Source organism: Trichechus manatus, unplaced genomic scaffold, assembly GCF_000243295.1.
Source record: "Trichechus manatus latirostris isolate Lorelei unplaced genomic scaffold, TriManLat1.0 scaffold00069, whole genome shotgun sequence".
Taxonomy (NCBI): domain Eukaryota; kingdom Metazoa; phylum Chordata; class Mammalia; order Sirenia; family Trichechidae; genus Trichechus; species Trichechus manatus.
This window is the reverse complement of record NW_004444005.1, coordinates 4,791,445-4,817,524: the sequence shown is the minus strand read 5'-3', so window position 1 is coordinate 4,817,524 and position 26,080 is coordinate 4,791,445. Positions and strand designations below refer to the sequence as shown.

General features: G+C 43.6%; 1 protein-coding gene across 2 annotated transcripts in view; it reads left to right on the top strand.

Annotated features, from left to right (window-relative positions):
* Positions 1–1,770: 1,770 nt before the first annotated feature.
* Positions 1,771–26,080, top strand: part of PACSIN2 (protein kinase C and casein kinase substrate in neurons 2) — a 118,965-nt gene continuing 94,655 nt past the window's right edge. Inside the window, exon 1 of one of the 2 annotated variants that reach the window (XM_023734595.1) lies at positions 1,771–1,888. The gene's annotated coding sequence lies outside the window, so the exon portion shown is untranslated. Of the gene's footprint in view, positions 1,889–13,090; positions 13,589–26,080 lie in introns of those variants that run through there. The other variant, XM_023734596.1, reaches the window with a different exon arrangement.

Here is a 26,080-nt window from a genome sequence, read left to right as displayed (position 1 = left end):
TGTGAGATACCCCGTCCCTCGTCTCTGCAACATCCTAAACTGGGTCACCCGTCACAGACGCACAGCGGGCATGGCCAGGGCTGCTTGTACTGTGTATGTCACAGCGTCCCGACTTTCCAAGCAGGAACCTGAAATCCTTTTGCACTTGGCATTTCCTGGTGCTGGGCCCAGTCAGCCTCTTGGCAAAAGTCCTCTCACTTTATTTCCTTCATGGACCCTTGTGAATTAACCCTCTCTGCATCCACACTTGGAAACCCTGGTGGTGTAGTGGTTAGGAGCTACGGCTGCTAACCAAAAGGTTGGCAGTTCAAATCCACCAGACACTCCTTGGAAACCCTTTGGGGCAGTTCTACTCTGTTGTGTAGGGTCTCTATGAGTAGGAATCAAATCAACAGCAGTGGGTTTGGTTTGGTTTGGTTTTATTTCCACACTTTGCCCCCTGTGGTCAGTGTGGGTTCTGATAGTTGCTTCCATTTGGATTATTAAGGCATTGACTCATGGAATTTCCAACATTCATTGATTGCTCTCTCCCTGAGTTTCTTCATTTTTTTTATTGTGCTTTAAGTGAAAGTTTACAATTCAAGTTAGTCTCTCTTACAAAAATTTATACATACATTATTATGTGACACTAATTGCTCTCCCTATACTGTGACAGCACATTTCTCCTTTCCACCTAGGATTTCCCATGCCCATTCAACCAGCTCCTGACCCTCTCTGCCTTCTCATCTCACCTCTGGACAGGAGCTGCTGTTTAGTCTCATGTATCTGCTTGAGCTAAGAAGCACGCTCTTCACGAGTTTCATTTTATGTCCCATTGTCCAGTCTAATCTTTGTTTGAAGAGTTGGCCTGGGGAATAGTTTTAGTTTTGGGCTAAAAGAGAGTCCAGGGGCTGTGTCTTCTGGAGTCCCTCCAGTCTCAAGCCATTAAGTCTGGTCTTTTTACAAGAATTTGAGTTCTGCACCCCACTTTTATCCTGCTCCATCAGGGACTCTCTGTTGTGTTCCCTGTCAGGGCAGAGACCATGTCTTTTTAACTTTATTTATTTTATTTGATATTTATTTTATATGATAATGAATAGCATCTAAATACGTTAGTTGAATTATAGTATTGAAAATCTTGAATAAGGGTTCAGTTGTTTCCTATCTCATGGCATGTGGGTTCTTGGTCTCTTCTTTTTCCCGTCACTGGTTCAAAATGGAGAAGGAGAAAGGAGAAGATAACGGTAGAGTTCTGGAATGCTTGGGGTCATGGTTTGTTTATATATTTGTATCCCTCCTGGTTTCACAAAGAATTTGAGTTGATTGTTTGGAAGCCACAGCCCAGAGAGGGGAGGTGACAAGCGAGGTACAGAGTGACATAGCCTCTTCTTGACTTGACTCAGCCCAGAGTCCCTTTTCCTGGGGCGTTTTCCCATCCATATCTCTGTCCCACCCCCACCCCTTCCCTGACACTCCCTGTTTCATGTCTGTTATGTGGCCCTTGTCACACTGTGTGGTCCCATGGATACCTGTCCATCTACCTTACTAGACTCTGAGCTGCTTAAGGACAAGGGTGGTGAATTATTTTGTTTATAACTTCCCAGAGCCTAGCATGGAGAGGGTCCTGAATAAATGTTTGTCCCGTGGATGAGTTAAAATATAAATAAATGAGGAAAACATATCACCAGTAACCCCTGGCAAAACATTAATGTAGCATGTTTCTAACTTTATTCCTGAAAATACCCACAAACTCACCATAAACCTTGTTCACCGTTCCTTCTTGAATTCCAGCCTTCCTTTTGGGATCATCCACCTTCAGTGCGTGGCCCAGAGAAAACTCGAGTTGTTCCAGGAACAGCGCTGGGGGCTCCAACATCTCAGTCGCCAAGATACTGCATCAGAAATCCAGGTGCTGCTTTCATGATGGTATTTGGGGATTTTATAAAATGCATAAGAAAGGAAAAAAATGAACGTGTTCCTCCTATCACATTGGTGCTTTGAAGTTTCCTCAGTTGGGCTTTCTGCTTTAGTGAGTCTGGCTTTATTTTATTTTTTTTAACTTTCGACAAGTGCCAGAGAAGTGAAGCAGCTGAATAGAAAAGATTTTAATTTTTTTTTACTTTGCCGAAGATAGAACCGGTACTTAGCTCAGCTTTGTTCTTTGATAGGGAATGGTAGATGTTTGGCTGGTTTATTGCTTTATACACACACACACACACACACACATATATACATATATATATACATACATATACATATATATACACATACATATACATATATACATACATATCCATATATATACATATACATATATATATGCACACATATATACATACATATACATATATACATACATATACATATATATACACACATACATATACTATATATACACATATACATATACATACATATATACACATACATATACACATATATACATACACATACATATATACACACATATATATACACATACATATACATATATACACACATATACATATACATATATATATACACACATACATATACATATGTGGGGAGTAAGTTAAGATGGCTCTATTTATTTCTGGGTTCATGAAAACCATGAAAGGCTAATGAGTAGGACTTGAAAACAGCCACTTCCCCCTCTGTCTTGGTCACCTAGTGCTGCTGTAACAGAAGTACCACAAGTGGATGGCTTTAACAAAAAGAAATTAATTCTCTCACAGTCTGGTAGGCTACGAGTCCAAATTCAGGGCATCAGCTCCAGGGGAAGGCTTTCTCTCTCTGTTGGCTCTGGAGGAAGGTCCTTGTCATCAATCTTCCCCTGATCGAGGAGCTTCTCAGGCACAGGGACTCTAGGTCCAAAGGACACGCTCTGCTACTGGTGCTGCTTTCTTGTGGTATGAGGTCCCCAACTCTCTGCTTGCTTCCCTTTCCTTTTATCTCTTGTAAGATAAAAGGTGGTGCAGGCCACACACCAGGGAAACTCCCTTTACATTGGATCAGAGCTGTAACCTGAGCAAGGGTGTTACATCCCACCCTAATCCTCTTCAACATAATCCAATCTTGTCTCATTAACCATAGGCAGAGATTAGGATTTACAACATATAGGAAAATTATATCAATCACAAAATGGAGGACAAGCACACAATACTGGGAGTCATGGCCTAACCAAGTTGACACGTATTTTTGGGGGACACGATTCAATCCACGACACCCTCCCCCAACCAAAAAAAAAGTCTATCAAATGTTTTTAAGTAATCTATTGATGATTATGGTGGTTGCTAGAGTTTAGGATTTGAAGACAAAAAAAAGCTAATACCTTAAATTACCATGTGAAATTTTATTTGTATACTGACTATTTTAACGGTCGTGAAACCTGCCGTTTCCAAGTTGCTTGAGTGGTGTTGTTACCCCTTTCATCGCAGTGATGTTGATGGAAACCTGAGTTACGTTGGTTAGAAATTGGGGCATTTGGGTTCACCAAAGTAGTTTGTGTATGATAGATGACCAATTATTCTAAGAACTGAGACCCAATAAAATACACTTAATGCTCAAATTACATACAACTTACTTTGGTCTTTGAATCATAAGCATCTGGCAATACAGTTTTTGGTCAAGTTCACATAAATGTCAATTGCCATTGTGTTGCAGAGTGCTGGGTAGGAGAAAGTTCCTGTTACTCAAGCTCTGTTGAGGGCTTTTCTTTCTTTGCTCCTTTTTTATTTCTCCACTTGCCTTGCCTTCCCTTCTTCTTTATTGAGGTATTCATTGACATGCAATTGAATACACCCATTTAAATTTTGTGAGGTTTGACAAACGTATACACTGGTGCAACCATTGCCCCAGTCAAGGTATAGAACATCTTCAGCACTCCAGAAAGTTTTCTTATGGCCCTTTGCAGACAGCCCCCACCCCACCCCTGGGCCCCAGGCACACCGTGATCTGTCACTGTAGATTAGTTTTGCCCGGTCTAGAGTTTTCCGTAAACAGAACCACACAGTGTGTACTCTTTTGCACCTAGCTTCTTTCAGTCAGCATAATGCTTTGTGATTCGTCCGTAGTGTTGTGGGTATCAGAAGTTCATTCCTTTTGATGGCTGTGTGGTATTCCATCGTGCATCTCTGCCACACAGAGTTGATTTTTGGTGTCTCATATGGAGAAGTGTGGCAGAGAACCCCGGCTCTATAGGAGTGTCTGCAAGGTTTGTTTATAGTTTCCCCACATCCAGCTCTCCTCAGCGTTTTGAGGAAGGCAGAGAGGTAGCCGCACAGAGCAAATAAACAAACTGGAGATCTGGGGAGGCGTCTTCACCGAAACCATGGATCTTGCTAGTCCTTAGGTAGCTTGCCTCTCAGAACAACTCTATTCTGGTCACCCCCAGCTTGTGGCAGCTGGTAGACCAGAGAGACCAAACCTGTTGTTGTCGAGTCGATTCCAACTCATGGTGACCCTGTGTGTTAGAGTAGAACTGCTCCATAGAGTTTTCTTGCTGTAATCCTTATGGAAACAGATTGCCAGGCCTTTCTTCCATGGTGCTGCTGGGTGGGTGCAAACTGCCAACCTTTAGGTTGATAATCAAGTGCAAACTGTTTGCTCTAACTGGGGACCTTGGCAGCTGATATGATCTTGGTATTTACCTTTCTAGAGATGGGGAGATTGGAATTCCTCCTAGTGTGAGGTCTTGTAACTGGAGGGGCCCTTCTTAGGATTGTGCATGGCTTCTGCTGTCCCTGCTGACAGAGGAGAGCTCCTGACCCTGTATAGGGCTTGCTGTGTTCAGGGATCCAGACACGTGGCACCCTGGAGCCTGCCTAGCGTGGGACTGCCAGGTACTCCTGCCTCTCACGCAGCCTCCCACCCCAAAGCTGTTTTGCCTTTCCCTTGCCCTGCCCTTTAGCCCAGTGGGGCAGGGCTGAAGCCCAAACTGCAATTTTCAGTATTTTATTAACTGTCCAGGAACCCTGGTGGCGTAGTGGTTATACGCTTGGCTGCTAACCAAAAGGTTGGCAGTTTGAATCTACCAGCTGCTTCGCAGGAGAAAGATGTGGCAGTCTGCTTCTGTAAAGATTACAGCCTTGGAAAACCCAGGGGGCAGTTCTACTTTGCCTTATAGGGTCACTATGAGTCAGAATTGACTCAACAGAAACGGTTATTTCTTTCTTTCTTTTTAATTAACCATCTGATTACTGTGTGCCCTAATCTCTTCAAGAATCAGCTTGTAAAAACTTTTCCCTTTCCCCGTATGATGTGACCTGCTGCCGGAGACCCTGATTTTCCTCACAGGCCCACTTCCATGGGAGGCATAAGAGTGTGGTAGAAAGAGGATAAGAAGCCCTGGTGGAGCAGACTTGGCTGCTAACCTGGTTTGAACTCACCCAGCAACTCTGTGGGAAAAAGACTTGGGGATCTGCTTCTGTAAAGATTAGAGTCAAGAAAACCCTGTGGGACAGTTCTGCTCTGTCACATGCGCTTGCTGTGAGTCAAAAATGACTCAGCAGCACCCAACAACAACAGAAAGAGGATGGGCTTTGATATGGGGGACCTGAGTTTGAATCCCAAACCAAAAACCAAAACCAAACCCATTGCCATGCAGTTGATTCAACTCACAGCGACCCTATAGGACAGAGTAGAACTGCCCCACGGAGTTTCCAAGGAGCGGCTGGTGGATTGGAACTGCCGACCTTTTGGTTAGCAGCTGAGCTCTTAGCCACTGCACCACTAGGGCTCCGTTTGAATCCCATTCTGCCATTATTATCTGGGTGAACTAGGCAGTTTGCTTAATCTCTCTGGTTGTTTCCCTTCCTGAATAACGGGCCTGGTGGTACCTTTCTTTAAAACAACCATAGGAGCTCAGTGAACGGCAACCACTTTGACCACGTGACAGTCATGTAACAATAGGTATCAGATCACAGAGGCAGTCTTGTTAGATCCTTGTACCCACGGCTTTGTGTATGCTGTGTTAACGGTCTGCTTACCGAGAACTCCCGTTCCGATGTGCTGGTGTGCCCGTATTCCGTGACTGGGTGAGGAAGGAGGTATCCGATAACACTGCTTTTCAGCCTATGTGGAGGACTTTCTGTTTCTGAGTTCGTTTTCTCCCTTCATCCGTATGGTCTGAGTAGGCTGGTGGCAGACTCTTGGAGAACCAGTTTCTGTCCCCTCCTCTGTGAAGCCTTCCCTGACCCTGTGTAAATTGCTCCCTTTGCAGCGTTCCCCCAGCCCTTGGGACATCTGGGCTCTAGCATTTATCAGCTCAAACCATTTAAATTTCTTTATACTTCTGCCCTACCCAGACACAGTGAGCCGATTCGGGGCAGGGACCTTGGCTTTTCAATCGTGGGCCCTAAGGCTTTGCACTGTGCCTGGCAATAATGTTTGCTGAATGAATGCCCAGTGGTTTCAAGTCTTTGGTGACAGAAACCAGATGGGGACTGGAAATACCAGTTCAGTACTAGAGATTAGCAGGGGAGTTCTTGGTGCTGGTTTGTCCCAGGGAATGAAGGGAGAGCTGCCAGAGCCAGCGTGTCCTCTGCCTGGAGTCCGCTGGTGAGGTGGGGACGTTACAGAGCGGGGAGGGGGCCCCAGCCACACTGGAAAGCTGGCCTTCTCCCTTCATGCTCCTACCACTGCTATCTGCAGTCTTAATTCAGTTCAAGTTCAAATTTTTATGAAATAGCAATTAAGCCCAAGACAGTTCTGATCCTTCAGGGAGGCCAGATGGAGAGGCAGCATGGCACATAGGTTAACAGCTGGCACTTGAGCCTGACTGCCCGGGTCCAGCTCCTGGCTCCCACTGACCAGCTGTGGAACACTGGGCAATACTGGGTACTTACGTTACCTATCTGCACCTCAGTTATTGCACGTGTAAATGGAGTTAACAGTACTTGCCCCAAGGGTTATTTTCATGATTATATGACCTAAAGTAAAGCACATCCCATTGCCCTCGAGTTGATTCTGGCTCATAGCAACCCTATAGGGCAGAGTAGAACTGTCCCTTAGGGTTTGCAAGGAGTGGCTGGCAGATTCAAACTGCTGACCTTTTGGTTAGCAGCCTGAGCTCTTAACTACTGTGCCACCAGGGCCCCATAAAGCACATGTTGTTGTGTGCCACTGAGTCGATTACAACTCACAGAGACCCTATATGACAGAGGAGAGCTGCCCCATAGGGTTTCCAAGGAGCGGCTGGTGGATATGAATTGCTGACCTTTTGGTTAGCAACCTGAGCTCTTAACCAGTGTGCTTCCAGGGTTCCGTAAAGCTCATGGTAAGCTCTATATAATATCTCCTGAACAACTCAAGTTTTTGGATTAAAAAAATAATAAAGTGAATGACACTCATAAACAAACAGGATGAACAAACCTACCTTGCTGCAGCTGTCTCCTGCTATAACCAAGAGCCCCAAGTGGGCTCTAGGGCAGAGAACAGATTTCTGGCATCCTGGCTTGATAAAAAGGAAAAGTGGTCAGGTTGCTTTGCCAGATCTTAGGTGCTTCTTTTTTTAATAGTGGAAGAAAATGCCCCCCTCCTCAAAATATGGGCTTTGTGAGCATATGTTTGAGCTGCTTAAATTTAAAGTACTTTGATTTTTTTTAAATTATACTTTAAGTGAAAATTCACAAATCAAGTCAGTTTCTCATGCAAAAATGTATACACACGTTGCTATGTGACCCTAGTTACTATCCCTATACTGTGACAGCACACTCCTCCTTTCCACCCTGGATTTCCTATGTCCATTCAGCCAGCTCCTGACCCTCTCTGCCTTCTCATCTCACCTGCGGACAGGAGCTGCCCATTTAGTCTCATGTAGCTACTTGAGCTAAGAAGCACAGTCCTCAAGAGTATCACTTTATGTCCCATAGTCCAGTCTAATTGTCTGAAGAGTTGACCTCAGAAATTGTTTCAGCTCTGGACCAACAGAGGGTCGGGTAGCCATGTCTTCCAGGGTCCTTCTAAGTCTCAGTCAAACCATTAAGTCTGGTCTTTTTACTAGAATTTGAATTATGTACCCCACTTTTCTCCTGCTCCATCAGGGACTCTTTGTTGTGTTCCCTGTCAGGGCAGTCATTGGTGGTAGCCAGACACCATCTAGTTCTTCTGGTCTCAGGTTGATGGAATCTCTGGTTTTATGTGGCCCTTTCTGTCTCTTGGGCTAATACTTTCTTTGTGTCTTTGGTATTCTTCATTCTCCTTTACTTCAGGTGGGTTGGGACCAATTGATGCATCTTAGATAGCCACTTGCTAGCTTTTAAGACCTCAGACACCACTCACGAAAGTGGGATGCAGAACATTTTCTTAATGAACTTTGTTATGCCAGTTGACCTAGGTGTCCCCTGAAACCATGGTCCCCAGACCCCCACCCCTGCTACTCCGTCCCTCGAAATGTTTGGTCGTATTCAGGAAACTTCTTAGCTTTTGGTTTAGTCCAGTCGTGCTGACTTCCCCTGTAGTATGTGTTGTCCTTCCCTTCACCTAAGATAATTCTTGTCTACTATCTAGTTAGTGAATACCCCTCTCCCTCCCTCCCTCCCCACCCTCGTAACCATCAAAGAATGTTTTCTTCTGTGTTTAAACCATTTCTTGAGTTCTTATAATAGTGGTCTCATAAAATATTTGTCCTTTTGCTACTGACTAATTTCACTCAGCGTAATGCCTTCCAGATTCATCCATGTTATGGGATGTTCTGCAGATTCATCATTGTTCTTTATCGTTGCATAGTATTCCAGTGTGTGAATATACCATAATTTGTTCACCCGTTCGTCTGTTGATGAGCACCTAGGTTGTTTCCATCTTTTTGCTATCGTAAACAGTGCTGCAGTGAACATGGATGTGCATGTATCTATTTGTGTGATGGCTGTTTTTTCTCTAGGATATATTCTAAGGAGTGGGATTGCTGGATCGTATAGTACTTCTATTTCTAGCTTTTTAAGGAAGCGCCAAATCAATTTCCAAAGTGGTTGTACCACTTTGCATTCCCACCAACAGTGTATAAGTGTTCCGGTCTCTCCACAACCTCTCCAGCATTTATTATTTTGTGTGTTTTGGATTAATGCTAGCCTTGTTGAGGTGAGATGATATCTCGTTGTTTTGATTTGCATTTCTCTAATGGCTAATGATCGTGAGCATTTTCTCATGTGCCTTTTAGCCACCTGAATGTCTTCTTTGGTGAAGTGCCTGTTTATGTCCTTTGCCCATTTTTTAATTGGGTTATTTGTCTTTTTGTTGTTGAGGTTTTGCAGTGTCTTGTAGATTTTAGAGATTAGACGTTGATCGGATTTGTTGTAGCCAAAATTTTTTTCCCGGTCTGTAGGTTGTCTTTTGACTCCGTTGGTGAAGTCTTTTGACGGGCGTAAGTGTTTGATGTTTAGGAGCTCCCAGTGATCTGGTTTCTGTTCTGGTGCTTGTGCATTGTCAGTAATGGTTTGTATTCTGTTTCTGCCATGTATTAGGGCTCCTAGCATTGTCCTTATTTTGTCTTCCATGATCTTTGTTGTTTTAGATTTTATATTTAGGTCTTTGATTCATTTTGAGTTAGTTTTTATGCATGGTGTGAGGTATGGGTCTTGTTTCAGTTTTTTGCAGATGGATATCCAGTTATGCCAGCACTATTTGTTAAAGAGACTGTCTTTTCTCCAAGTAATGGACTTTGGGCCTTTGTCAAATATCAGCTGCTCATAGGTGGATGAATTTACTTCTGGATTCTCAACTCTGTTCCATTGGTCTATATATCTGTTGTTGTATCTGTACCAGGCTGTTTTGACTATTGTGGCAGTATAATAGGTTCTAAAATCAGGTAATGTGAGGCCTCCCACTTTATTGTTCTTCTTAAGTAATGCTTTACTTATCCAGGGCCTCTTCCCTTTCCATATGATGTTGGTGATTTGTTTCGCCATCTCATTAAAAAAATGCCATTGGAATTTGGATCGGGATTGCATTGTATCTGTAGATCGCTTTGGATAGAATTGACTTTTTCACAATGTTGAGTCTTCCTATCCATGAGCAAGGTGTGTTTTTCTACTTCTGCAGGTCTTTTTTGGTTTCTTGTGGTAGTATCTTGAGTTTTCATTGTATAGGTCTTTTACGTCTCTGGTTAGATTTATTCCTAAGTATTTGATCGTCTTGGGGGCTATTGTAAATGGTATTAATTTGGTTATGTCCTCTTCAAGGTTCTCTTTGTTTGTGTAAAGGAATCCAACTGATTTTTGTATGTTTGTCTTGTATCCTGATACTTTGCTGAAATCTATTAGTTCCAATAGTTTTCTTGTGGATTCTTTGGGGTTTTCTGTGTATGAGATCATATCATCTGCAAATAGAGATACTTTGACTTCTTCCTTACCAATTTGGATGCCCTTTATTTCTTTTTCTAGCCTAATTGCTCTGGCTAGGACCTCCAGCACAATGTTGAATAAGAGTGGTGATAAAGGGCATCCTTGTCTGGTTCCTGTTCTCAAGGGGAATGCTTTCAAAGGCTCTCCATTTAGGATGATGTTGTTGGCTGTTGGCTTTGTATAAATGCCCTTAATTATGTTGAGGAATTTCCCTTCTATTCCTATTTTGCTGAGAGTTTTTATCATGAATGGGTGTTGGAGTTTGTCAAATGCCTTTTCTGCATCGATTGATAAGATCGTGTGGTTCTTGTCTTTTGTTTTATTTATGTAATGGATTGCATTGATTGTTTTTCTAACGTTGAACTATCCCTGCATACCTGGTATAAATCATACTGGATCATGGTGAATTATTTTTTTTGATATGTTGTTGAAATCTATTGGCTAAAATTTTGTTGAGGAGTTTTGCATCTATGTTCATGAGAGATATTGGTCTGTAATTTTTTTTGTGGTGTCTTTACCTGGTTTTGGTATCAGAGTTATGCTGGCTTCATAGAATGAGTTTGGGAGTATTCCGTCCTTTCCTGTGCTCTGAAATAACCTTTAGTAGTAGTGGTGTTAACTCTTCTCTGAAAGTTTGGTAGAATTCTCCAGTGAAGCTGTCCGGTCCAGGGTTTTTTTTTTGTTGTTGTTGTTGTTGGGAATTTTTAAATTACCTTTTCAATCTCTTCTTTTGTTTTAGATTTATTTAGATATTCTTCCTCTGTTTGTGTTAGTTTAGGTAGGTAGTGAGTTTCTAGAAATTTGTTCATTTCCTCTAGTTTTTCAAATTTGTTAGAGTACATTTTTTCATAGTATTCTGTTATGATTCTTTTAATTTCAGTTGGGTCTGTTGTGATATCACCCATCTCATTTCTTATTTGGGTTATTTGCTTCCTCTCCTGTTTTCCTTTTGTCAGTTTGGCCAGTGGTTTATCAAATTTTGTTGATCTTTTCAAAGAACCATCTTTTGGTCTTGTTAACTCTTTCAATTGTTTTTCTGTTCTTGGTTTCATTTAATTCTGCACTAATTCTTATTATTTCCTTTCTTCTGGCACCCAAGGGCTTCTTTTGCTGCTCCCTTTCTACTTGTTTGAGTTGTAGGGTTAATGTTTTGATTTTGGCCCTTTTGTCTTTTTGGATGTGTGCATTTATTGCTATAAACTGACCTCTGAGCACTGCTTTGGCTGTGTCCCAAAGATTCTGGTAGGACGTAGTTAAAGTGCTTTGAAAAGTAACTGACTGATGATTGGTTTTCCTAAGTGTGAGGAGTATATGGTCAAAGGCTTTAGAAAAACCTTTCTGTGTGCTCCGGTCAAGTGCGTTGACGTCGACTCGGAGTTGTCACCTAGATCCATAGCTCAGCCTCTCCAGCCTTAGTGCTCATCACTGGACAAAAAGGCCTTTGTGGCCATTAGACTTCTGCTCCTGGACACAATGGCCTTTGTGGACATTAGACTTCTGCTCCAGTGCTCCCTGATCTTGTCTATTACTTAGTAAACGGGAGGTGAAGTGGCCATCCACATTGGAGCGCCGCACGGGGCTGACCTGGCCCTCTGGTGTCCGGCCCTTTATGATAATGCAGTCAACTTAGCTGAGCTGACTGCAGAATACAGTGAAGTTGTCATTGGGTTGATTTGGCCCTCTGTTTTTGTTTTTTTGCGGGGGCGGGGGGAGTGGTATAATAATTTTCGCAGTAGTATGAATTATCATTGTGTGTCAGGTAATCTAACCACATGTTCATGCAGTCTTTCTTAACTGGTGTTTCAATTAAGAAATTTCTAAGCACAAGATTTTAGAAAAAATTTTTTAGCCTACTCTTTTTCGTTGTTACAAGATCGGACTAAGCTAGATGGCTGTTTTTATTGTCACGTTTTTGAATTAATATGGGTAGCAAGAACACTGGTAAACTGTGTGTATCCATTTAGCATCATTTCCCCTGCAGTATATCCTTTTGAGCCACACTCCCCTCTGGCCCATGTTGCACGCTCTTGGGAACAGACCTGAACCAGCCGTGTCCTGGCCACCACCACTTCCACGTGTCATCCTCGTTTATCCCAGGAGGATGTAGGGATGGGCAGGTAACTTCAGGGAGCCTCACCTTGGGGAAATTGAGCCCTTGAAATGTGTTTCCTGCCTGTTTTTGCAGGTTGGTTTCAATATCTGCTCTTTCCTGTAGTTTTTGTATTTTTTGGTACTGTTGCATAATTTTAGAAAGCTTTTTATTGAAGTATAATCCACTTCAGAGATCATAAAAATGCACAGATCGTAAGCGTACATATCAGTGAATTTTCACAAACACAACACAACATAACCAGTTCAGAAAAAGGAATATTACTCAGCAGCCCCCTTGGAGATGCCTTCCTGCTCTGTCCCCTCCCCCCCGCCCTGTTCTGACCTCACCACTGTGCTTTATCTAAAGGGAATTATACAGTGTGTATTCTTGCAGGACATACATTTTAAAAGTAGAAAAGGAGCTTTTCCTCCTCACTTGTTAGTGTTATTCCCTTTCCTTTCACTTTCAGTGCTTTGTAAAAATCTAAGAAGTCAGGTGGTTTTGGCTTTCCCGTCCAGGCATTCGCACTGTGTGTTTGTGTCCCCTAGTCCTTAGAAGGCAGGCAGTGGCACCGAGAAACCGCGTGTCCCTGCTGGCATCCAGCAGCTGAGCCTGCAGGGCTCACGCTCGGCATCTTCTAGCAGCTGCCACGCGTTGGCGCATGGAGTCACAAAAAGAAGTTTCATTTTACGCGTAGGTAAAATGTAAGATGATCTCATGCAGTAAGTCCCTGACCCTTTAACTCCTGTGGCGCCTGGCACCTCACAGAGCAGATCTTTTTTTTCCTCTCCTAAGCAGAAGGATCCCCAGTGCAAGAAGCGACTCTTAAGACTGTGTGGAGTCAGTTTATATACAAGTTGTTTGCTAGGGAAGTAGGAATTTTGTTCTTCGACCTCATCTCTCAGTCTCCATGGAAATACTGAACTTTCTCTTCTGGCACTTTCTGAAAACCCAGCTCTTCCTCCTGCGCCGGCCAGGCGGGCCTGAGGACCCGGTGCTGTGAGTGCAGCAGGGTAGGTAGTAAGGAATGACCTTTCTCTGGGCTGCGGGCCCGGCAACCAACAGGAAGTGATGAAATGCGCTGGGAGAACTCTGCTGCCCGCCAAGGCCGACGAGCCCGCAGGGCTGCAGAGAGGCAGGTACAGACGGACGCCGAGCCGCAGAGTTAGGCAGTGGAAGCGGCGTCTGACCGACAGATGTGAGTGTGCTGCCTTGAACCTAGACCTTTTTGAAAATGGGATTGTCACTGATTTTATTTTTTTCCTGAGTGGTTGCTTTATAGAAATCTCACCTTCTAAGCACACCTGATTTTAGAGCTCCTTGCCGGAAATGTTCAAGCCAGTTCAGTATTAACTAGCCAGTGTGCAATGTCTTATCCAAAACGCTTGGGGAAATGTCACAGTAAGCGGGTTTTCTTGGTGAATCGTTTTTGGCCTAAACAAGTGAAGGACTGAGGTTTTATAATTTTTACTCTGATTTCAAAAGATATGTGCATGCTTCATTTCAAAAGAGATGGAATAACTCTGAAACTTAGCTTCGGTGTGTTTTAGACTAGTTTACATACTTCTGGCTGTATTTTTTTCTTGCCGGGTGGCTGAATCAGTTACTTGAGTTAATGGTTGATAGAGGGCTTTTTTTCTTCCTACTTTTAAGTATCGTGTTTATTACATGCTGCTATTTCCTTTGTTAACAGCTAAACCTAATCTACAAACATATACGTGGCACTCGTGAGAGAAAAAAGAGCAAATTAGCTTTTGCCGTGGCCCATAATTGCGTTTCATGCCCGTCTTTGCCAGACCCCCAGAATTAGGATGCAGCTTATCCAAGCCTCCTTCCCATCCTCCTCTGTAGCCATTCTTTATTTCCCTTCTCAGCTGGACCCTGTGCCCTTGTCCCCACTGAGGGCTGTCACAGACACTTGATTTATATTTTTATTGGTATTTTTATTGGCTAGCAAAACGTGGAAGTTTTATTAAGCAGCCTTACATACATATTTAATTATTTCTTATCTTGGAAGTCATATTGTAGAATTGAAAAGTTATGGGTCTCTCCCTTCTCCCCTTAATTTATCCAGAACTGTAATTCTAACTAGAAAGTTTTTTGTTTTTTTTTTTAACCCTGACCCTAAGTGATCCGTCAGTAAATGAGTTCTGTTTACCGGATTACCTATTGCCTTGAACATTGAAAAGGTAGTGCCTTCTTTCCATTCTCCAGAAAGTGCCACGCCGGTATAGTCTGTGCCGCGCAGGGCAGCATGTTTTCTGGTTAGGTCGTTACCTAACGTGATTGGTGTATTTTAACACTTTCAGGGCTGCATAGGAAAGGTTTCTGGAAACCGCCGAAGTCTATGGTATTTCTGTTAGACCTTGAACAGGTTCACAGGTTTGCCCTTGGCTTGTGGTTCTGAATCTCTCTTCAGATCCCTTCCTTCTTGATAATAAGACACCTCACTGGATTCTAGATGAACTTAAATGCTGCATTTATAAAACTAATAAAGAGGTATCACAGCTCCAAACCAGAGCATGTCTTACAGATAGGAGGTTTATGCCAGGAAATAAAAATAGGCCTCCCTCTCTCTTTTTTGTTTTTCCTTTCCTTTTTTTTACATTGTCAATACTCTGATTGTTTTGCTCACCCACATAATTCTGTTATTCATTCGGTGGTGTAATTAAAAAGGTGGGAACACGATAGCAAAGCTGTAATTGCCCTTGGTGCTGGTCTAGCCAGGCCCCTTTGTTTTTTTTAACAAAGGAATTGAGACCAAGAAGTGAAATGACTTGTCTGCCAACTTGTCCAAAGTCTCATGGCTTGTTGGTGGCTGAGTAAGTCTGGAACCCAGGTCTCCTGACGTCTGGGTCATTGGCTTTTCCTCTACAGCAGTCTGCTTTCTCCATGTTACTGTATCAAGATGAATAGCACTTGGCGAAGAATGACTGTTTTCTTCTGATGAGTTCATTTTCAAACACTCAGCTTTTATTAAAAACAAATTTCCCTATGTAATCAAGCACCATTTGGCATAGGTGTAGAATGACTTACCTCACGGACAAAGAACATCGACGTGTCTCCCTCTGAGAGAGAGTTTTTCTTAAAAATGAAGAGTGGCTATTTAAAGTTTTTCTTGCCTCTCCCTGATCTAGGTGCTCTTCAGCTGATATTGATGTAAGTGAGCCTCGTTATGCAGTTATCTGCTAGAAGAGAAATCCAAGCTTAATAAAATCACAGCTAATAAACAAAACAGACAAATACTTGATTCTTCTTCGAAACAGGATGTGAAAGGAAAAACCTGAACTTGTGTGGGAGCATTTCGGCCCTTAGAAGTGGATATTGACAACCTTATGTCTTAAACTAGACTGAACAGGTTTTGGGATATGATAGACTTTAAAGTAATACATTCAAATGTAAATAAAGGGGGAAATGATTCTATTTATAAAGTTGGAATTTATCCACAACTTTCCAGAATCAAGTAAAAATAGTCTCTGCTAAAAATTGAATTTGAATCCTGCTGCAATTCAGGCGTGGGAATGAGGTGCAAGCAGAGGTGTGCTGAGAACAGTGGGCGACTGTTCTTAGACCTCCAGGTGGCTCCACTGTCTGTCCTAAGTCACCTTAAAATACCTTGGGGCGGTTCACAGAATAGTACTTACTAGTGTTTTCCAAAGTATTTAAGTATATGTCTTGAAGGATTTCTGAAACAAACACACTAACAGGAAAACAGGCATTTTCATAAATATTAACTACTTCAAATTGAGTTCGATAGCTTCATACCTATTTTAATTTATAACACCTGAGAACAAAGTGGGATACACAAGCAGTATTTTCATGTGGCAGGTCAGAACTGGGTCTTCCCTCCTGGTGTTCTGCTAGACACTTTCCGTCATTATCCTTGAAGAAGCTGCTGCGTGTGTGCCTGTGTGCGTGCATGCGTGCGTGCGTGAGCCCGATGACGCTGTCCTGAGGCCTAAAGAAAGAGGGAGACTTCGAGCCGGTAGCCAGCTTCTGGGGAGTGGCTTGGTTCAGTTCATCCATGATTTAGTCACCCAATGAGCATTTTATACTTACTGTCATATTTTCAGTGCACATTAAGTATAGGATATTTGAACTGGTTTTCTTTTCTTAATATATAATTGACCTTCTTATCCCGTGTCCCAGTCAGTAAGTAATATTGATACCCTTTTCCTCCCTGGCCCCTAGCTCCTGCCCACATTAGTGTAAATTCTTTTGTGCCCGTGAGATTTCACTTTCTTTAAAAGATGTGAAGGGGGTGCTAGAATGTTAAGGAGCTGGCTTTGCTGCAGACTGAGGAGGGCTTAAAGGGCAGCCTCTGGGGCTGCTGTTGGTTTGTGCTGTTGGCCTCGCCTTCCTCACCTCCGTCTCTGTTGGGAGCTCCTCTCCAGACAGATGTCTGGAAGTGGCCTCAGAACCTCCTCTGAGGATCTGAGGAGACTTCCCCCAGTACCTCAGGTGAATCCTAGGCCCGAGAGCGGGGTAGAGAGGAGGGTGTGTGATGTGGGGAGATAGTAACAATGGAAAACTTGGGTCATTGATTCGAACAAATGAGTGAATGAGTTGCCGTGTTCTATTTTCCTTAGAGATTACTTTTTAAGGCGCTCTTGTCATGTTTCACTGGGATGATGTAAATGCATTTGCACCTCACAGTTCTGCCTCAATGCCATGGGGTGGGCTAGGTGTCCATTTCACATCTCCTTCAGTCCTGGGAGTCTGGCCTAAATATTTTTTTCATTGGACTCTGTCATACATGAGTTGTAAGACATGCATCTTTATGTGGACTCATGGAGCAAACTGTTCTATTTTTGGATACTTTAAAATTAAAGAATCTAACAAATATTCTAAATTTGAAACGTGTGCCAGTGATCATCACAGTATTGATAACTGTTAACCTGAGGCCTGTGCTATGAGTTTAATACTCTCTCGTCTCCCATCAGGACTTGTTTTGCGGTGGAGTCCTTGAGGGAGATTAGGGAAGACTGATTTTGCTGGAAAATGCTTAGTTGACAAGATGTTATTGATGTAATTAGCAGTTTGAAACGCTGAACTTTTTGATTCGGAATTCTCTTTGATTTTCAAGTCCCTAACACGTATCGGTAGTGCTATTTTAACAAAATAAATGAAGCACAGGGCAGTTGGGGACAATGAAGTGATCTCTTGAAGCTTCTTCTCTGGTATGAATTAACATATATAGAAAGGGCACAGTAGACTCATCACCAAATATCTGTTGACTTGGAAAGCCAGAGACATTTTGGTACTTTCCCACTGACGGGAGAGTTCAGCTCAGGTTAACTTAGTAGATCTGAGCCTTACTGTGCAGGATGAGCGTTATACAGCAAGACCACGAGGCCATGCGGGAAAGCGTCAGGACCACTTTTGGAGGAGGAATCTTAGCATGTTTCATGTTGAACTCCAGGGCAGTCAGTTTATCCTTAGTTGCACCCGGTAAACTGCTAAGGTTGAAGAGTTTCAATGTGGCATGATGGAAGTTGTTAGTTCTAATGAGGAAAGGTGTGAGGTATAAATGGTAATTGTCCCGGCACCTGACTGTCTTCATTGATGGACACGCAGACAGCCGAGCTCCGTACTGATTTCCAGCCGTCCATCAGATCATGTCCTGAACAGACAGTCCACCTGGGTGCTGGCTGGCTGGATTGATTTATTCGTTTGTGCACACATGCATGTGTTCATTCAGTTTATTCATTTGGCAGAATCTTACGTCCACTCAGTTCATGTATGACACTGTGCTAGACACTGGGAACCCATAGATAGTTAATACTGAGTTCTTGCCTCTGAAGAACTCACAGTCCAGGGGATATAGAAACTTCTAAACAGCGGGGTGATTAGTCTTCTTATAGAGCTGTAGAAACCGCATTCTGCCATGAAGTAGGGGAGGTCGGGAAGACGTTACAGTTTGGTGATATGTTTTGGAGAGTGGTTTGTCAAGCAGACAAGAGAGGAGGGAACCATATATGCAAAGGCAAGGAGATCAGAAGGAACATACCATGCCTGGGAGTTTGATATGGCTGGAGCACGTATATATGTGGATAAACTTAGGTACTTCAAATTGATCAGACTATAAATCAGTTATTTTCCATCCTAAGCCAGTTCTTCTGAATTCTGTTTCTATTTGAGGTACTACCTTGCCTCCAAAGGTAGAAACTTTTAATCCCTTGTCTTCCCCTCCCTCGTTCTGTGTCCTGTGTCCTTCCTCAATATTATTCCTCTTTCCTGGTCTCCTAACCATTTTCCTTTCTTCAGTCTCTAATCTCTGGGGCTGTACTTTCCAATATGGTAGTCACTAGCCACATGTGGCTATTTAAATTAAAATAAAATTAAATAATAGTGAAAATTCAGTTTCTTAGTCACACTAGCTACATTTCAAGTGTTCAAGAGCTGGTGGCTACCATACTGGACAGTGCTGGTCTAGAGGCTCGATAGTCTGTTCTCCACTCAGCTGTCTAAGGGAACTTGCCTTCGTGTGCTTTCGATCAGGTCGCTCCCCATAACCTTTCGGATGAGGCCCAGACTCTCCCCACAACCTTTCAACCTGAGGCTACCCGTTTTGCCTCCTCATACTCAGTTATTCCCTTTCTTGCTCCCAGGCTGCCTATTCTTGATTATTTCATGCCTTTTTATTCTTAATACGTGCAGAATACCTTTCTCTCTCTGATCATTCCCATGCAAGCTTTATGTCTACCCATTGCCATTGAATCGGTTCTGGCTCATAGCGACCCTAGAGGACAGAGTAGAACTGCCCCATAGGGCTTCCAGGGCTGAATCTTTACGAAGGCGCCCTGGCGGTGCCAGTGGTTAAGTGCTCGGCTGCTAGCTGAAAGGTTGGCAGTTTGAACCCACAAGCCGCTCCGTGGGGGAAAGATGTGGCGGTCTGCTTCTGTAAAGATTTACAGCGTTGGGTGCACACCAGCCCAGGAGCAAGGACTAGAAGACAGGAGGGGACAGGAAAGCTGGTAATAGGGAACCCAAGGTCGAGAAGGGAGAGTGTTGACATGTTGTGAGGTTGTTAACCAATGTCATAAAACAGTATGTGTACTAACTGTTCAGTGAGAAGGTAGTTTGTTCTGTAAGTGGTCACCTAAAGTACAGTTAAAAAAAAATATATCAGGGTGATTGGGTTAGGGAAAAATTCGTTGGATTTACCATCAAATGTATTTCTCGTTAAATTAAAAAAAAATTCAAAAGTTAATAAATCAAAAAAAAAAATTTACGGCCTTGGAAACCCTCGGGGGAGGTTCTACCCTGTCCTGTGGGATTTGGTTTTGGTTATCTGTTCCTCTAGTAGTTATCCTAGATATATAAACACACTTAACACAATCTAAAGTGATATCTTTTCTCTTGAATAATGGAAGGATTTAAAACATTTTAACTCCATATTCCCTCTCAACCTGTCCAGTATTTTTCTTCTAAAAATTTTAATCGCACAAATTAAATACTATGTTTTTTGTTATAGTCAATGCTTATTTAGATTTATCTATGTATTTACTAGTATTATTTGCTTACCATTCCTCCTTGTGTTTCAAATGTTCCACCTGAGATAATTTCCTTCTGCCTGAATTACATCCTTCAGAATTTCCTTTTCTGTGAGTTTTTTTTTTTTTTTGCGGGGGGATGGTGGTGTATTTTCATCTGTCTGAAAAATGTCTTTATTTTACCTCTGTTTTAAAAGCTAGTGTTGTTGGATATAGAATTCTGAGTTGGCAGTTATTGTTGCTCACATATTGAATGTCTCATTCCAGTGTCTTCTGGCTTCCACTGTTGTGGTTAGTCCGATTGTCATTATTTGTAGGTGCTCTGTCTTTTTTCTCTGGATACTTTTATGATCTTTTCTTTATACTCGAGGTTGTGAAGTTTTTCTTGGTGTAAGTCGGTCTGTCTGTCTGTCTCTGTCTCTATTGCTCACTCTCTCTTTTTAAAATCTTCTTTGGGCTTCCTTAATGTGTGATTTAGTGTCTTTCAATATTCTGAAAAGTTATCTTTGAATATTGCTTCTTCCCCATTCTTAATGTTATCTCTTTCTGGAACTTCCTTAGATGTAGGTTAGACTTCACTATTTCCTCCAAGTCTGTTAATCTTTCTTTTTATTTTCTCTCTTTGTTTCCTCAGAGAGAAAGCTGACATATCTACTTACTTACATTCTAGGGTTTTTTCTTTAAATGTGTTTTTGGTGTCTTTAGATTCCTTTATTTCTTGCTGGCTCAGTGATGCAAGTATATTTTATTCAGCCTTTTAAAAATTTCAACAGGAGGGCCACTAAGATACCTGGTTTCCCAGGCTGCTGAGAAGGGAAGTCTGTTCTATCATACTGTGTCTGTACCGAACTCTAGCACGTTTCCTTGACTGTGCCGGGTTCTAGCACATTCCTTGACCCATTCATTCCATGATGTGTCAGTGCTAGGGATATAGCAGTGAGCAAGACAAAATCCTTGTTCTTAAGGAACTTGCGTTCTTGTGAGAGGAGAGAGATAATATATAAAGATATAATTTGGCTGATGGGGCTGAGTATTATTAAGAAAATACAGTAGGGTTAGGGGCTGGCATGTCAGAGGAGTGAGGGTGGGTTAGCGAAGGCTTTCTTAAGGGGGTGATGTTTGAGCAGATATCTGAGGCAGTAAATTCTAGGGGCTCTGGAGGAAAAGGGTTCTTGGCAGAGGGGAAGCTGGGGCAAAGAGAGGTGTGAGCCCAGTGCCTGTGAAGAACCACAGGATGTCACTGAGCTGGAGTAAGGGGTGGAAGAGCCGGGTCCCATAGGACCTTGTAGGTCAGGGTGCAGACTGCCACAGGCAGCTGTTGGCAAGGTTTGAGTTTGGCAGCTTGGACCGGGGTGGCTGAGGCAGGTGTGGTGAGAGGAAGTGGTGACATCTGGCTCTCTTTTAAGGCGGAGCTGAAGGGATGTGGGGTGAGGGAAGGACAGGAGTCAGGGATGACACCGAGAAGATGGAGCCATTTACCACGAGGGAAGACTGGGGGAGGAGCTGACCTGGGGGATGGAGGAGCCAGGAGACTGTTTTGGACCGTCGCTCCTGAGAGGCCCTCAGAAGCCAGAGGAGAGGGCTGAGCCCAGGTTGGGGCCACGCAGGAGTCTGGAGCTCAGGGAGGAGGGCTATGTTAGAGAAGTCACGTCGGGAGTATCAGCCCATGAGTGGACTTTAAAGTCATGGGAGAGAGTGGATCGTCTTGGAAACTGGCATGCACAGAGAAGAGAAGCCAAGCAATGAGCCCTGGGCTCTTTGGGTTTGCAGATGGCAGGGATGAAGGCCCTGAGTTGGTGCTTTGCAGGATGGGCCGGAAGGAAGGTGTGCGGGCACTTGTACTGAGTGAATGTAAGTTATACCTCAGGCCAGTTATCAGTGACATGAAGATAAGGGGCCTGGATCCTTTTACCAGAAAAGCTTGGATTTCCTGTGTGTAGAAAGCAAAGGTGCCCAGGTGCCTCCTTGTTTTCCTTTTGCGTTTTCCAGAGTAATCCAACTAATACAGTCTCATGGCAGAAAAATGAAGAAATACAGATATGCAGAAAGGAAGACCCAAACTCACTTATTCTACCATGCAGACATGATCACTGTTACATTCATTCAAGTACTCGCTCAAATGTCTCCTACTCGGGAAAATGTCCCCTGACCACCAGCCTGTCTACGGTAGAACCCCCATCACTCTCTCAGCCCCCTCACCCGGCTTCGTTTTTCTTCATAGCCCTTAACACCACCTGCCACCACACGACTTACTGGGCTGTCTTTGCATGGTCTGGCTCCCCACTAGAATGTCAGCAGAACTTCTTCCAGTGTGGTTCACCCCCGTATCCCACCTGTCTCTCCTGGTGCCTGCACGTAGCAAGCCCTCGTGACGTCGTACATCGTCTTGAATGAAAGAATTCACACGCTGGTGCAGAGCCTCCCAGCCTTTCATTCTGGGCAGTCACCCACTGTTCAGCATATATTTTTAAATAAGCTCAAGGGTGCAGCTTTTTAGACAGCAGAATGCTAGCTGTGGCTGTGAATGCCACTGCAAAGCCATCTTCTCTGTCCTGGGCCCTGCGCTCTGGGCAGCCCTAGCCCCTCGCTGTCTGGTTGCGGGCACCAAGCTTTCTCTCTCTCTTTTCCAAACCGCACCTTCCCTTCCTCCCTCCCTCCCAGCCTTAAATACATTCTGCCAGGTCAGCAGAGTCAGGTGTGACCTTGTCTTTCTCTTTCCTGCTCTTCCGTGAGCATCTGACCAGTGATTTATTTCACACCTGCCATCAAGCTCTTGGCAAGGCTTTTGGTACTACTCAGAAAGTAAATGTTTTCCGAGTATTGGGAGAAATATACATAAAATATATCATTGTTTTGGCTTAATATACTTTCACTTTATCAAATTAAATTCAATATGTTATTGAAAACGTTTAAAAATTGGGGACATAGGCTATTTCTTGAGCCAGCCAAACTGACAAATGTTTTATTAAGGATGGGTGTGTGTGTGTGTGTGTGTGTGTGTGTAGGGGAGGCTTAGCGTTGAAGGCTTTTGTTTTGCATTCCTGGAGTTTTGAGGGGAGCAGCCAAGGAATGGGTGTGGAAGTCCGCTTGCCTGCCAACATCCACCCTCTGGGGAGAGGCAGGAGGGCTTAGCAGGACAAGCAGGTTGGGAGGGGAGACTAACGTCTGCTGAGTGCCTAGTGGATGCCAGGCATGTCCCATTAACATGTCATTTAAACTCCTCATAACTGTCGCACAAAGTAGGTTGGCTGTGCTTATCCATCTTACAGATAAGAAAAATGAGGCTTAGAAGTTAAAACTCGGACCTGTCACAGCTATAACTGCTAGTTCAAACCCTGTGAACAAGCACAGCTATCCTAGTTTAAGGGAAACCTTTGCTCTTAATTTCTTGCTTGGTTTTAGTGCATAAGCTTCTGATTGTTGCTTGATAAATGAGTTTCCTGCTCATTTTTCCAAATTACTGGACGGTCCTTCATGTGATGTGGCCTTTTTTTTTTTAAGTTTTATTTTGTTGTTGAGAATATACACAGCAAAATGTACCCCAGTTCACCTGTTTCCACACGTACAACTCAGTGACATTGGTTGTGCAAGCAGTCTAACCCTCCTTTTCTGAGTCGTTCCTCCCCCATTAACACAAACTCACTGCCCCCTAAGCTTCCTATCTTTCAATTTGATCTCATTTAGATAGTTCTTAACAGAGCATAATTTTCAAGGCAGACATTTTTTACTAGTCAAGCTAAACTGTTTTTTGGTTTTAAGAAGACTTCAAGGGGTATTTTTGGTTTAAGTTTTAATAATTGTCTCAGGGTAATAGTTTTAGGGGTTCATCTAGCCCCTATGGCTCCAGAAAGTCTGGATTCCATGAGAATTTGAAATTCTGTTCTGCATTTTGATCAGGATTCTTTTGATTTATGTGACCTTTTTAATAGAATCAAGTTCATAACTCAGCTGTCAGTTTGTCCTGCCAGGCGCAAATTGGCTCTGTATTCTTCTCTAGACTCCAGTGCTTTGACTGTAGCTTGTAAATCTGAATGAAGTTGAATAGTTTCTTGAGAAAGTGGCATCATAGTTGAGTGCATAGATGTCTACAAATATTTAAAAATCAAATCCTTTTGTGGTTTGCACAACCTTTTTAACTTCAGAGACACATATTCATAGTACTTCTTGAGAAGTATTTGAGCAATTCATTTCCTGACAGCTCCTCATGGGTGTGACATCTAGGCGGTGGTTTCCTGGCATTCTTGTGGTGAGTGGCATGTTGTTGTTGTTAGGTGCCATCAAGTTGGTTCCGACTCATCGCGACCCTACGTTCAACAGAACAAAATGGTGCCTGATTCTGGGCCATCCTCATAGTCGTTGCTATGTTTGAGCCCCTTGTTGCAGCCACTGTGTCAGTCCATCTCACTGAGGGTCTTTTTCTTTTTCACCAACCGTCTGCTTTACCAAACATGATGTCCTTCTCCAGGGACTGGTCCCTCCTAATAATGTGTCCAAAGTACATGAGACAAAGTCTCGCCATCCTCACTTCTAAGGAACATTCTGGCTGTACTTCCAAAACAAATTTGTTCATTCTTCTGGCAGTCCATAGTATATTCCGTATTCTTTGCTGGCACCATAGCTCAAATGCATCAGTTCTTTGGTGGGCAGTATATGGTGGCTCTGCTTTATTGCTGGTAGGTGGACAGGACAGAAATCACTCTTCTTGTGGTAGAATGAGTGACTCAGGCTTATTGTCTGAATAGACTGTGTGCCCATCAGCACCATTTATAAATGATCTCTCCACTGTCCTCAGAAGCCCCCCGGGATCAGCATGACCTTGTGCTATGCTGGTTTAGACCACCTTCTCTCTGCCACGCAGTTTCCTCTACCTGGGATGCTGTTCCCTACTTCTCCAGCTGGTGAATTCACCTGTGGGAAGGAAAAGGGCTCAGTGATTGGCACCTGGCTTATTTGGCGCCACAGCTCAGCCACAGCTGAGGCTAGTCCATAGTCATCATCCTTCTGGCAGCTTCCAGTTATCCAAGGCCCACCACACTCCCAGCGCTGAACCAGGTCCCACACGAATGCTGTTTGATCCTCACAGCCTCTCAGGCAGATTGGATCCCGTTTTATAGACAAGCAATGTGAATCCCAGACCCTGTCAGTGTTTTGCCTGAGGTGACTGGACTATTAAGGGGTCACTTCTTGTGAAGGATCACAGATGCAGATTTTGATGACGTTCTGATTTACATATTTAGGCAGGCCGTTCTCTCCCTACTTTTCATATTGGCGACTTTCACCCCTTCAGCCAGGGCTGCAGCTCCTCTAGAGCATTCAGCAGGGCAGGGTGCTCACTCAGATTCTGAGGATAGGAAGAGCCCCAGGAAAAGCAGCAGTGGGAAACTGCCCACAGAGGCCCTTTGTGTGGCCGGAAGTCCTGCTTCTAGAAGGGGCTGCCTCAGAGTGGAATGGTTGAAAGACGCTGAAGTGATTGACCTGAGGCCACTCTGACTCATGAGTGTTGTTAATCATGTCCTTTGTCTGATCTTGGGAACCTGCTTTAGTGACCTTGGCAGGGCGGCCTCAGAGCCTCAGCTCTCAGCCAGCCTTTCTCTTCTCCCTCGTTTCCTATCCCCTCTGCGCTTGGTGAATGCCCTCATTTTCTCTTCTGAACAGAGGGTAACCTCCTGACCCGTTCTGTCCTTTTTCCTTCTACTTTTGGCAGAAGACTCTTTGTCTCATTTTGAGCTTGTCTATGTGACTTTTCCTTTTTGGAGGCTGAGTGTGTCTTTGAGTTGGAAAGCTCGCAGCTTAAGGAAGCAGCATCCCACTGGGCAAGTGCTTGTGACCGAGAGGAGGAAATCTTTGGGAAGTTGTTGAAGTAGCTTAAGAGCAGGCTCTGGCACTGGTTCTCAAAGACTGTGGCACAAAGGGAGGGGCGCGCACAGGGAATTTCAGAGAGTAGAGGGGAAACGAAGGTGCCTGAATTGGCTGCCCAATTCTATTTCCTTGCAACTTCATTGTACACCATCTCTCATGTCAGTGTTATCTGTCACTTGTCAGCTCTTGTGGTTAGGATGCAAGGACACCCTGAAGTGAATTGACAGTGGTGAGGGCGGTACATTGACTGAACATGAGAGGGGAGCAGTGCACTTCTAGAAGGGGTGTGTGTGTGTGTGTGTGTGTGTGTGTGTGTGTGTGTGTGTGTGTGTGTG